This window comes from Corylus avellana, chromosome 9 (assembly GCF_965113065.1).
Source record: "Corylus avellana chromosome 9, dhCorAvel1.hap1.2, whole genome shotgun sequence".
Lineage (NCBI taxonomy): Eukaryota > Viridiplantae > Streptophyta > Magnoliopsida > Fagales > Betulaceae > Corylus > Corylus avellana.
In genome coordinates this window covers 12,516,836-12,530,366 of record NC_142498.1, presented here as the reverse complement: position 1 = coordinate 12,530,366, position 13,531 = coordinate 12,516,836, and positions in this window count along the sequence as shown.

Here is a 13,531-nt window from a genome sequence, read left to right as displayed (position 1 = left end):
GAAATTAAATCATCCTATGTATCCGTTTGGTTAACGAATCACAACGGATATCCGATTTCAATCGAATGATTTGATGTATCCGAAGGATGAAACACATCAAATATCCAACTCCAACACATAATAGTTCATCACATTCAATTAAAAGATATAAATCAAGCAATTGAATGAAAATCTACAACATCCTTATTCGAAGTCAAAATTGTATAAACAAAATACGAGAATACATGAGTTTGTCAATGACGAAGCTTCATCTTCAACCTTAGTTGAAAGATTTAGCCTCTCATGATAACAAAAATAATCACCAATTGAATTGTCATCATCGAAAGAATAAAACTTACAATGGAAAACAAAGCAAAAGCTTCCCCATGGCAATACGTCGTAATTCAGCTTAAAACGGCCTCCTCCAATTGTGAGGGTTAGAGGTCTATTTATATGGCTTAGGAGAGCCCTAGAAGCCCTAGTAATCCTAGGAATTTCGGAGATTTAAGTCCAAGCCCAATTAGGATAAAGAAAACCTAAGCCCAAATCGAAATAGGATTCGCCCAGAATTGCGGTCCTATCTTGCGGCGTGATTTTGGCCTTGCGACGCTCCGAATTGGGAAAATGCTATTTCACAATGAATTGTAGTAGTTTGAGTTAGCTTTCCAATGCCGCTTGAATCACCTCAATCGGATATCTGAGATGAAAGTTATGGTCAAAATACCGAGACGTATTCAGAATCCAATTTTGCATCCAATCCGATTTGACTTCAAATTGAGAAATTCCGAATTAATCCTTTCCTTTATTTGATTAAACTTTAACCATGATTGGTTAAGCTTAACCATATCCTCTAGGTCTTCCCAATTTGTCCCTTTAAGCTTGGAATTTTTCCAGAAATGCTTTCTTTTCTTCCAAAAGCCTATAAAACAAAGAAAATACAAAAATGCAGTAAAATGTCCTAATTAACCCAAAACCAAAGGATTAAAACATGCAAGTTAAGGGCTGAAAATATAAATATTTTAGCACTTATCATTTAAGATAGGGACGTCCCCACATCGGAAGGAGATGCCTCGCCAAATGAGCGAACCCTAGTAGATGAATCTCCCTTTTTTCGAACCAGAGGCACCTTCAGAGAATGGTCGTCGGAGGCCTTGCCATCGAAAGATTGAGGACAATGATAAGAAGACATGATTGCTAAAAAGGCAAAAGAGCTCTCAAGAAATTTCGCAGAAAAAGGTTCAGAGAGACTAAACCGGTTAAGTATGGAAAAGAAGGGAAAACCGTTTATAAAGAAATAAAACCTCGAAACCAACAGTGAAGCATTTAATGTAAATCCATCATAAGCTTGCAGCCACACCTAAACCGAGGAAACTCGTGACATCCTTTCTCTCAAAAGACGCGACCAAGAATGCCTTTCGACAACCAGCACCCACCTGAAGAACCACATGCCTGACGCCATCCATTTAGAGAAAAACATGTCGAAGAAGTAGCGGAGCATTTTTGAAGATGTGTGCAAAAGATTTCAAAGATCAAAGATCACACCTAACCACCAGATATCTTAGACACGCGATTGTCGGGCTCCATAAATGGATAAAACGCCAAAAATAACGGCTTCAATGAATCAGATCAGGCAAAATATCTGAAGAATTCACCATTTTAAGGAAAAGGAGGAAATCGAGCATCAGAAGTCTCTTCTCTCGAAGCCTTAATTGAAGGAATTCGGGGAGTAACTATTACACATAAAAATCGTATCAAACTCAATGAGTCCAAGGCCCCCGTAGTGGGAGGTAAAGGGCCAAAATGATATTACAAGCTCGGCCTAGTGCCGAAGACCTAAGTCCATTATCATCACTATGCACTGATGACCCGGGAGAGCTTACTCCCACCACATCTGCAACAACCATCAAGCCGACAATTTCAGGGTCAAACACATACAGTAATTAAGGGAGCAACATGCATTAATCACATCAAATGCTTACGCACACCCTCAGATACTCATTGATTACAGGAAGAGTTACAAATCGTTCTTGGATCGATAGTCATAATAGAAACTGTTATGCACCATTCCTGGGGTCAAGCATTCTCGGATCAATATCTATTGTTATTACACGCCACTCTTAGAATTTGCATTTACTACGGTATCGGTTCCATATTAACCATAACGGTCAGGGAGCAACAATATTAACTCTTCCATCCATTACGCCCGAATCCCAAATCCTTCGCTCGATCATCATCATCACATCAATAGAGCCTACCTATAAAAGACACGGATAACAAGAAGATAGGTACATGACTCATTCCCACAAAACACTATAGAGAACTCAAAAAGAAGCTAGCTTTAGCATTGGAGGAGGATTCGCGGGAACATCCCCGACGTGTTCTCTTGACCCTATTTTTGTCTTGCAAATTGAAGAAGGAGCGACATCCAAAGTTACGATCTCACCCCTTGGGTCCACTATACTAGAAATTGTACCAACATACTCTTTAATAATTTTCTGTCTGACCAAATGTTCAATTTTACATTCGAATGATTGGTGGAGAACGTTCGAAATTGGATTTAAGCATTTCATTTTTGTCTGAGAGCTTTTTAAATTGGACACCTTAGCCTTAAGTGCGACCTTAGAAGCCTATGAGTAGGATCTCTATTGTAACGCCCCCAAAATTGGATTGATTAATTCAATTCATCTTGGTAGGGTTACTAGCAATACCTTTGGGCCAATTAACTAGTAATTGGCTAATGGTATCACCCATATTATATAACAAAGTAAAAATAAGCAGAAAACATAAATACATGATCTGAGATTTATAAATATCCAACAAATAATCAATTATAGACCTAGAGCCTCCAACAATATTCTAAGAACTAGCCAAACCTGATCATGCTTGGTGTCTTCATCCTAGCGAACTTTCTTATTCTAAATGTGAGCAACCTACTAAACTGCAAATAATTGAGTAAGTCTACGACTTGGTAAGCAAATATTATAGTAAGTATGCAATGAACCTTTAAGTAATAGTTTATAATTTTGAAAGTAAATATGAGTTTTCACAAATATAAGATGTATTGTCTTCATTACTATTCTATGAAAATGTGGTTTAATTTTGAGGAATACTACAACATAATTTTAGTAACAACCACTAATATTTAATGCAAGGAAATCATGTTATAAGCATATATAGTAATCATAGCTATCTTCCATATAGTCTATCTAAGCCCTTAACCTATTCTTGGTAGGGTTGGCACTATCTTGAGGGACCTGTAATATGATACTAGTGCTCCATAATCATACATATACTGTCCGCTCACTAGTAGCCGACCGAGTCCAACCTTGGGTGGCCAATGCTACTAATGATGTCCGTCTATAGTGACCACCAATCAAGCTTGGTTGCGTTAGTCACAAACTGTAGTGACCCAAATAATTAACTAGGCTCAGATAGAGGATTAATTGGACATTTGAGTTACTATGATCAACTGGAGGGTTATTTTGAGGATTTCAGACTCTTTGGCCGAACACTCATGTGGGGACCACACGAGCGCTGGCCTGCAAATAGTGCACGAGTTCTCATGTAGGGACCAACCCGAGCATACGTTGACTTTTGGTAGACCACTGGATATTGCTTTGAGTGTACGAGTACAACCTTAAAACCATTGGGTAAACACTACATGAACCCATTTTGCCCTTTGAGCCCTAGAGAAACTCTGCTTGAGTGTTGTTGTGAGCTTGAGAGAGAGTTTACCCTTGGTATTCTTGAGGAGAAGGAGGAGCTTGTTGAGGTGCTTGCTGCGTAGAGGTAACTACCATCTCTCTCTAGAGTTTTTCCTTTAGATGTTGTACTAGCCACGTGCTTTACAATAGCTTAGTTGTTAGAATCTAGTAGTATAGGTCTTAATCTTGTTATACGCATTTCCTTTCCGTTAGACTTATTCTTGTTGCATGAAGATGTTGTTTTGGGTTAGGAAGTGTTAGAGGACCTTTTGTAGCCTTCAAGGGCAGAGAGAGAGGGGGTTGAGAGGGGTCAAATGCCCCCCCCCAACCTCTAAAAGTTGTTCTTACCACAGTAGAAAATTCATTAGATCTCTGGTTGCCCACCCTCAGACATAGACAAGAGGCAACACTCAAGTAGCACCGAGACATCTAGTGTGTTTTTACTTCTGCCATAGTTACAACATTTCAAGCTTTTAGGTTTAGGTTAGATGAAAAGAGGGATGAAGATGAGGACAAGATGGCATTTACCAAACACACCGTTTTGTTTTGTTTTGTTTTGTTTTGTTTTTTGTTTGTTTGTTTGTTTTTTTTTTTTTTCGACTGTGTGAACCACGCTGGTAGTAAGGCTAAGTCCCTTCTTTCTGTTAACATGTTTGTGGGCTTAGAAACAAAAAACAATGTGTAGTGGGCCAACTTTAAAAACAAAAAGCCTATATAGTTCCAAAAAAAAGGTTAGTCCAAACCACTTTTTTTTTTTTTTTTTTTTTTTTTCCCCCTCAAAATCAATCCAAACCAATTAACTCCCTATATAGCAGCAAACACATCATAGTTAAAAAAAAAAAAAAGCCTAAAAAAAAGCAAGGCCTAAAGTATAGGTCTCTATAGATCAAAGCATTCACAATGGGCTCTTTAAATTTAAATTTTCTTTAAAAATCTAACAAAACTCATGAAAACACTCACTTAACAAGCTTATTTCTTTACTTTATATTTAACTCTTGTCATATATGTTCTCTACATTCCAAGAGCCAAAAAGTTAAAATGAAATAATTTTTAAGCTTATTTTTTACCCTTCTCTTTCTTGATTGGTTCAAAACTAATAAAATAATAATATTTAACTAAAGTAGAGAAAGATACAAAGAGTTTGATGTTTGACTCATTTTAAAAGTGGCTGCTCTAAGACGTCGAATTTAAAACAATAGACAAAAAGGCATTTACAGTAAAAAGTAAAATTACTAATTGCAATTTAGAATTCTATGAAATTTTGAAGTCGTTCTGTTCGTTTGTCAATTTATTTATTTATTTATTTCTCTTTAAGCCTTCAACAGTTCGAATCAATTGCTTTTTGACAATTTCCTTTTCCTAAAAATTTTTACGTATATAATCAAACTTTAATATTGACTAATTTTTTATATTTATATTGCTCAATGGAATTAATTATATATATAGGAAAAAATATAAAAAGGCCCCTCAAACTGACAGCCATTTGCGAGTTAGCCCCCCAATGTTCGAAAGGTACTGAAGTAGCCCCATGAAGTTCCAAAAAATGTCAAGTGGCAACTCCGTCAATGTCCATCGTCAAGTTGGATGGAAAAGGCTTCACGTGCCATGCACGTGCATTTTTTGGACCTGAAGTTACTGAAATACCCTCGGTTAGAAAGAGAAAGCTTCTCCTCCTTAAGCATCGTCGTTTGGCCTGGGTTAGTATACAATAGCCAAAACGACGTCGGCTTGGCTAGTGTATACTAACCTAGGCCAAAAATCACAACAGGCCTCACGTCTTGTCCTCTCACAGCTCACTTGTAAGAAAATCTCGAACCCATCATGTAGCATGTACTGTAGGCCATAAATGACGTCGTCCACTAAAGGATTCGGCCACTGAAGGTAACCCACAAAATTTATTTGAGATTTCGGTACTGTTTAGGGTTTGTTTGTGGCTCTTCTTTTGGTTATTTTTTTATTTTTTTATTTTATTTTTGTAAACCATAATGGGTTTTGGAAATTCAAAATTAGGGAGACTTAATGTAGTGTTGGAGTTATCTTTCTCCATTTTTTGGATTTGGGTGTAGGAAAATGATTTTTGGGTGGAGGAAGATGAGGGACCCGAGAGAGAGAGAGAGAGAGAGAGAGAGAAGTGAGAGAAAAAAAAAATAGTGGGTCTCTTTTTTTTTGTGAAATTTTATTGGGGGTTTGTGTGCACGCATATTGGGTCTTTGATGTTTTTTTTTTTTTTTTGGTATATTTTTTTACTTGTCTTCTTATTGGGGGGGTTTGTTTGCTTGTCTGCTTTTTGGGGGTTTGTTTGCTTTTACGCATATTGGGGGTTTGAGTTGTTTGTTTGTTATATGCCTGGTATATTTGTTTTATGTATGTGGCTATACACAATCAACCCATTTAATAATGTAGTTTTGTTGGTTTATGGTTGATGGGTTGTGTGGTCCCTACGAATCTTAAATGATTGGGGAAGTTGTTTTCTGTTTTGAAAAGGTTGCACTGAGGCATCATATTCCTAATGTTGTCCCTAGATGTGCCCCCACTTTTTAGACTAATTGCTTTGACTTTTGTGTCCATAATTAATGACATTTGACTGTTTAATTAATCTCATTGGCTGCACGAGCATGCTATACTGAAAACAACATAAGCAACATATATGACCACAAATAATTGACGATGTCCCTTGTGAAAACTTATTCAAATTAATTGAAGTTCATATGTGTGGTAAGTTGAGTGTTTGAAATAGAGGTCAAACTCATTGATGTAACTTAAATTAATAAATGATCATGTATGTCAAACATGTTAATATTTTATTGATTTGTTTATTTTCTTTATTTATTTCATTGTTAAGATGACTATACAAGAGTTTGTATTCAAGGTGCATTACGGGGGTAAGATAAATAAGAGGTTTATGTGCTCATATGTTGGTGGTGGTGTAGATGTGTATGATGAGAAGTTTCACGAGGACAAGTTGTCCTTTTTTGAGATTGAGGATATAGTTAAAAAGTATGGATACAAGTCAGGAGATCTAGTGTATTACATACACCCAAGTAGTACTATTCAAAATGGTTTGAAATTAATTTCATTAGACCATGATGTGTTAGAAATGGTTGCAAATCATGTAGGGGTACCAGTTATTGAGTTGTATCGTGTTTCATTTGATGAGCCAACAGTTAATGATGAGGAGTATGAGGAAGATAATGATGATGATGATGGTGGGCATAGTAGGATTGACCGAGATGATCCTTATTGGGACGAGTTGTTAGAACTGGACTTGTTTGATGAAGATCACATCGTTCCTGAGCCATCATTGGTAGGGGGCAATGTTGAGGAGGGTGGTGTTGAGGGTGATGGGGAGAGTAATGAGTCTGAGGATGAAGAGGAGGGCAATGATGATGAGGAGGGTCATGAGGAGGAGGAGGAGGGTGTTAAGTGCCAAAATATTCATATTTTAGCCCTTAACTTATATTTGTTAATTCCTTAGTTTTGATTAATTTATGCCATTTTAGTTATTTTATGTGCTTGCTTTGTTTTTGTAGGCTTTTGGAAGAAAAGGAAGCAATTTCAGAAGTTTCGGGCTTAAAGAGCTATTTTGGGAAAAGCTGGAGGCTCTGATAGTGCGATCGATCGTAGTAGAGCTGCGATTGAGCGCACTACAGGTGAGGACCAAGATGAGCTCAAGGCGTGCGCTCGTGCGCACAAGAAGCAGCCTCGATAGCGCCTGCAATTGAGCGCCCAGTACAGATGATCGATCGCCCTCCTGCAATCGATCGCACAAGGGATGCGATTGAGCGCACCCGTGCGTGAAGAGCAAGCCAGCCGCAACCCTTTTATGGAAAGTGTTTATTTTTAGGGTTTTGAAGCCTTGTGCAAACTAGGGGTCAAACCCTACTATTTTTAGGGTTTCTAGAGTATTCATAAGGCCTATAAATAGACCCTTAAACCTTTAAAATAGAGACACAATTTCCAAGGAGAAGAATTGGAGCTCTTCAAGTTCAAGTTTTGGGTTTACTCTTTTCCTTTCTATTTTATTTTATGAAGATGTTTAACATCAAACTCATGTGTAACTAAATTTCTTAGTAGGGTTAGATTGAAGCCATAATTATGTTTATTTAATATTTCAATATTGGCGCCTTTATGATGTTTAAGTTGATTAATTCCTGTTTTCATGAATTCCTCATATGTGTTTGTCTAATCAACATATGCATGTGGTATGGACTAGTTAATTAAATCAATTTGAATGACCGAGTCCTGGGTTTAATAAGAGTAATAAAAGAAATCCACACCGGGTTCTTGGGTTAATCAACATGGAAAACCAGGAGTATACACCCATGCCCTAGGTTCCATATGTTTGTCAATTTCTATAGATTAATGCTTTCTTAAAGAACAACTTAGTATACACCCATGCTAAATCCTTTAAGAAAGAAAAGAGTTAGAGTATACACCCATGCTAAATCCTTTAAAAAAGAAAAGAGTTAGAGTATACACCCATGCCTAACTCGTTGCTTAGGAAAATCTATAACTTAAGGAGTATACACCCATGCCCTTAGGTTGACAAACATTAGATATGCATAACATGATTAAAGTATTAGCATATTGTTATATTATACAAGCATGATTAGCGGTGGATATCAAAGCCCTACCTTTTTATTATTATCAACTCAAAATCAATCTTTGTTTGTTTTACTTGCTGAATTTATTTTAAGCAAAATTTAGCAATCCTCATGGGAATGATCTTGTACTTGCACCATATACTACAATATTGATCTTGTGCACTTACGAGTAAAATGTACATTTATTTGCCTATTAATTTAGGTAGATATTTGCACAAAATGTTTTTGGCGTCGTTACCGAGGATTGTTTGATTTTGTTTGGAATTTTTTTCCCTTTACTTTATTTTTGTTTTAATTTTTTTTTTTTCTGTTTTCTATTTTCTATTTTTTTCTGCAGTTCCTGTTTTGCATCTGGAGGTGTGCTCGTGCGCTCAACCAGGGCGATCGAGTGCACCAGTACGATCGAGCGCACCTCACGGTGTGATCGATTGCACATCCGGATAATAGCACAGTTACTGTACTAATTATAGATCTGATTTTCTTTTCTTTTCTTTTCATATAGGGTCAGTCGAGTCTGCATTTTCGTAAGTTTTTATTTTTAATTTTTCCTTTTAATTTTAACTTCTTTTTGTTATTTTTTTCTTGTTTTCACACATGTGGGGCGGCATTTCGACATCCTATAGATCATGTTCTTGCTGCCTTGTTCATGTTGCCATGACCCTTATCACCACGTTAGAGGATGTCCTACAATGAGACAAATTTCTAACAAATTTTATGGGCACATGAACACATCATTCTCTAGATTGGGGAACGACCGCTATTTTGATTCCTATTACCCATCATGGAGCCAACAGTCCAATCTCTCATGGCAAGCTCAAGCTCCTGGAATTCATGCTCCACAATCTCATGGATTGCAACATCACTCATATCAGCAATTCTATGATCGTGCATATTCCTCTCAATCAGCTCCACAACAACAATATTAAGCTGAACCACCTCCTCTTGAGTTTTTTGAGAAAACATTAGCTATGATCAGTTCAACAATTGAGGAGATGAAGAACTCTCATTTGAAATCAGTTAAAAGAAAGGAGGCCCATTGTACGCAAAGAACTAATTTTCTCAAAAAGGAAAAGCCCCAAAGTCAGTCAGTTACCACTCTTCATGGACATTATATGGGGGAATAGAGTATTTGCTATCATGAAGAGGAGCCATCTCCACAGTTTTATGATCATTCTTCTCCCATTGATTGGCCTTAACAATACCAAGAGCAATGGCAAAACCAAGAAGAATCACCTCCTCCAAAAAGGCCTACCTTAGAAGAAACAGTGTCAGCTTTTCTTAGCCACAGTAAGGCTAGTAATCAACAGTTGCAATCCACTGTGGCGAAGATAGAGGATCACTTGAAGAAAATATTAGATATCCTCAAAGAAAAAGAGTGTCAAGGTTAGTTCATGGCAAATCTTAATGGACTATACATGGAGGAAGAGTGCACCTACTATCATGAGCAAGCTGTCACATTAAGGAGTAAAGAGGTGGTTGAAAATCAAGTGGAAGAGGGGAAGGAGGAGTAAACTGAAGTTCCACAGGAGCCACATCAGGAAAGAGAAGAAAGCACTAAGTTTTTTCACCATTAGCTTTTATTCCTAAAACACCAAGAGGCTAGGAGAGAAGTCTGTTAGAGCTACCACATAAGCAAATTGAGGACATCAAGATAAAGAAGCTCCCTGAGTTTTTTCCTACTTTATTCCAGTTCATGATTCCCCACCAGATGACAAACTATTTGAAAAAACTCAAAGTGGTCCTCCCCGATTTATAGACATTCTGAAGCATCTTGCAATAGGAAGAATTCATTCCCTTTGGTGCCAGAGAAGAAAAGACTGGTGCTTCAAGTTTAAAGTGCAACAGTTTATCTTGTTATTTTGTTTTAATTGTTTTTCACTTAATCTTTATGTTTATCTTTAGTTTTTTTTTGTTTCCTTTTAATTGTTTTCGTGTCTTATTTTGCAAGGACAAGTATGCTTCGATCCAAGTTTAGGGATGTGCTATGAGTCATGCTATTCTAGACAGTTTTGTCCATATCCACGGTAAATTCTTTCTATGTTATAGACACATTGGGGACAATGTGTCATTTAAGTTTGGGGGTATGGGAACACTTTACACATACTTTGTCCCAGTTTCATGTTGTTTGCTCTGTTTGTTTTTGTAACGACCTAGATTTTAAAACTCTTATTTAAATAATATTAAATAGATTAAAAATATAATCGATAAATTAGAACAATGATATGTGGATTAATGATGTTAAATAACTATTTAGTGTAAGGTATATTACATTGATTTTTGACCTCTTATGTATATTACTTCAATTCTAAAAATTTAGCTTCACTAATATGTTTATGGGCATAATCAAACCCAATCTAGTGAATAAATTATTTATATTGGTGTTTAGCGAAGTCATAAATTAATTTAAAGCTTTTCAGTTTTTTAGCCTAAAAAAGCAGTGTCTTAATTTTCATACTGTCTAAATGAGATTAAAACTGCTTAAGAAAGATACCAAGGCTAGCCACCTTTGTTGAAAGCTTAAAGTCTTCTAGTAATGATGATTATAGTAAATATCATGATTATAATGATTTAATAAGGCAAGTGGCCAAGTGGGAATGCAAATAGTTAAAGCCTAAGTTGAATTAGAAACTTTGTATAGGCCAAAAATAGACTTAAACAAACTCGGATGAAGTCTAACCAAAAATATAAAATGTTTGTCTTGGAGCCCTCTATCTACTCTCAAAATTTCATGTCAATCGGAGTACGTTTGGACATTGAAAAATGAATCGGAATACACTGCCCTCATTTTGGACGAAAATATCAATTGGTATAGAGCATGAAATATGGACTAGGTTCATTCTTTTGATTAAATACATCTCAACCCTTAGATCAAATGTGTAAAAATAAATCCTAACCATCCATTCTCTTATAAATAGAGCCTATAGCTAAATTCACTTTCACTTGAGTTTTTACAATCTTAGAACAAGTAAAATTGTTTGCTCCTCCTTTCATTTTATTTCTTAGTTCTACTCAAATACCATATAGCCTAGATCTTTCTTGTAGTGTTCAAGCGTTTTTCTAAAACTAGCTACCTAGAGAAGATTTGGTGGAGTTTTACTTCTAAAGGATTATTGGGTAAGTGTTTCATGTATAAATATCATGATTTATTGCTTTTATTACTTGTCCTCATTTAATTGTTTAAAGACCCAATAAAGCGTATAATGTAAAATAAAGTAATGGAACAAGTGAATTAATAATAAAGAGTTAGTGGACAAAATCAATTAAGGACTTATAATATTATCTATATATTATTTACTTTACAGTATTTACATTCAGTCATTTCTTTTATGTCATTTAAATTTCTGTTCATATTTCTGGCGGTAAAGACCATTTGATGTCATCCCCGAAATATGCATTTAACATTTACATTCAGTCATTTCTTTTATGTCATTTAAATTTCTGTTCATATTTCTGGCGGTAAAGACCATTTGATGTCATCCCCGAAATATGCATTTAACATTTACATTCAGTCATTTCTTTTATGTCATTTAAATTTCTCTTCATATTTCTGGCGGTAAGGACCATTTGATCTCATCCCCGAAATATGCATTTAACATTTACATTCAGTCATTTAACTAGTTATATATGACTATTTTATATTAATATAATAAAATGAGTAAGTAAAGATGAAGTGACGGATAATAAATAAATATAAAAAGATGAGTGTCTTTAAACAATGATATTATTGGAGAATGAACTAAGTATTGTTTATATGTATGTATTATATGCAGAAGTGGAGCAGAATACTACACTAAGGAGAGTAAGTATGGATATACTTACTGAGTACTAGCTTTGTTTTATTGTTATAGGAATTCTTATTTTGTCTTATTGATATAATTTTGCAATACAACTGCTGCATAATGTGTCTAATAAAAATGGGCTGATAAGATAGCCACCTTAAGAACAAGCTGGGTGGATTGCCGCGAGGAACTGTCGGTATCTCAGTGGATGGGGGTATATAACCGTCCAAAAGGCCTAATATATAACTAAGCTGGGGCGGTGTAGTTGCCAGCACCAAACAGGTAAACCTCTAAAGTGTGAGGGACATAACGGACGTAAGCGGGCTGAGAGCTCATGAGAAGAGGTCTGAAGAAAGATTATCATAAAACACAAACTAATCTGTCATTACGCTGCATTCACAACTCATTCATTATTATATATTTTAGTCTTTAATCTTATTTGTTCAAACTAGTCTTTTTAGTCTTTATATCTAGGAAAATAGATTACTCACTTGTTTGCCTATGTAAATATGATAACGTCATCTTTACATAGATCTTGATGCAGGAATAGAAAGTGAGGACGATGGTCCTTTTACTGGTTTTGATGGTTGATAGACCATCTGCTGCAGGATTTATGCTTACTCTATGGAGCAAGTCTCATTTATGTTAATCGCTTTTATTATGTATAGTGATGTGTGTAAACTTAATAGATATTACTATGTTAATTTAGGTGCCGTCTGTGGCATATATTTGGTACACCTAGTGTATACATATGTTGTAATGAAAACCATGTTTCTATTTTATTTAATAATATATCACCTCGAGGTATTTCAGTCAGCTCAACTGTGTTGTGTAAGTTATTCCTAGGTCATAGAAAAAGAAAAAAAATATACATACTCCGCTGTAAGATTGTATTTTCTAAAGTTGCAGCGTCACGACTTCGATATTTGCTAGTTCAAATATCGGGGCGTTACAGTTTTGTTGTTAAAAAAAAAAAAAAAAAATTATGCATGTTCATGTTGGCCTTAAAATTTTGGTTGACCTAAAAGAATTGTAGTTTGATTTATTGGTGAGCTTAAAATTTTGAACACATGATCTGACTATAGAATTTGTTAGTTTGGTTACTTGCTTAGGACAGTTGAGAATTCATATGTTTGATCTGATCTTACAAGCACATTAGCACATAAATTGTGGAGTATGACATAAAGTCTGATGTGTGTGTTTCTATGTCTTGGGTGAAACTGAATGATGTATTAGATGGATACTTTGGCATTTAGATATGTAATAAAAATAAACAAAAAAAAAAAAAATTGATCATTGATAAGCTTTTTACTAAGTAACTGGACCTCTTGCCTCAAAGCATTGAGTGTTCACGTCAAAAAGTGAAGAATTTTTATTTGATTAATGTCATGGTTAGTTTGAATTCGTAGCCTTTTTTTTACTCGAGTTAGTAAGTCCTTAGGGGTGTTTTACACCTAATGCCTTA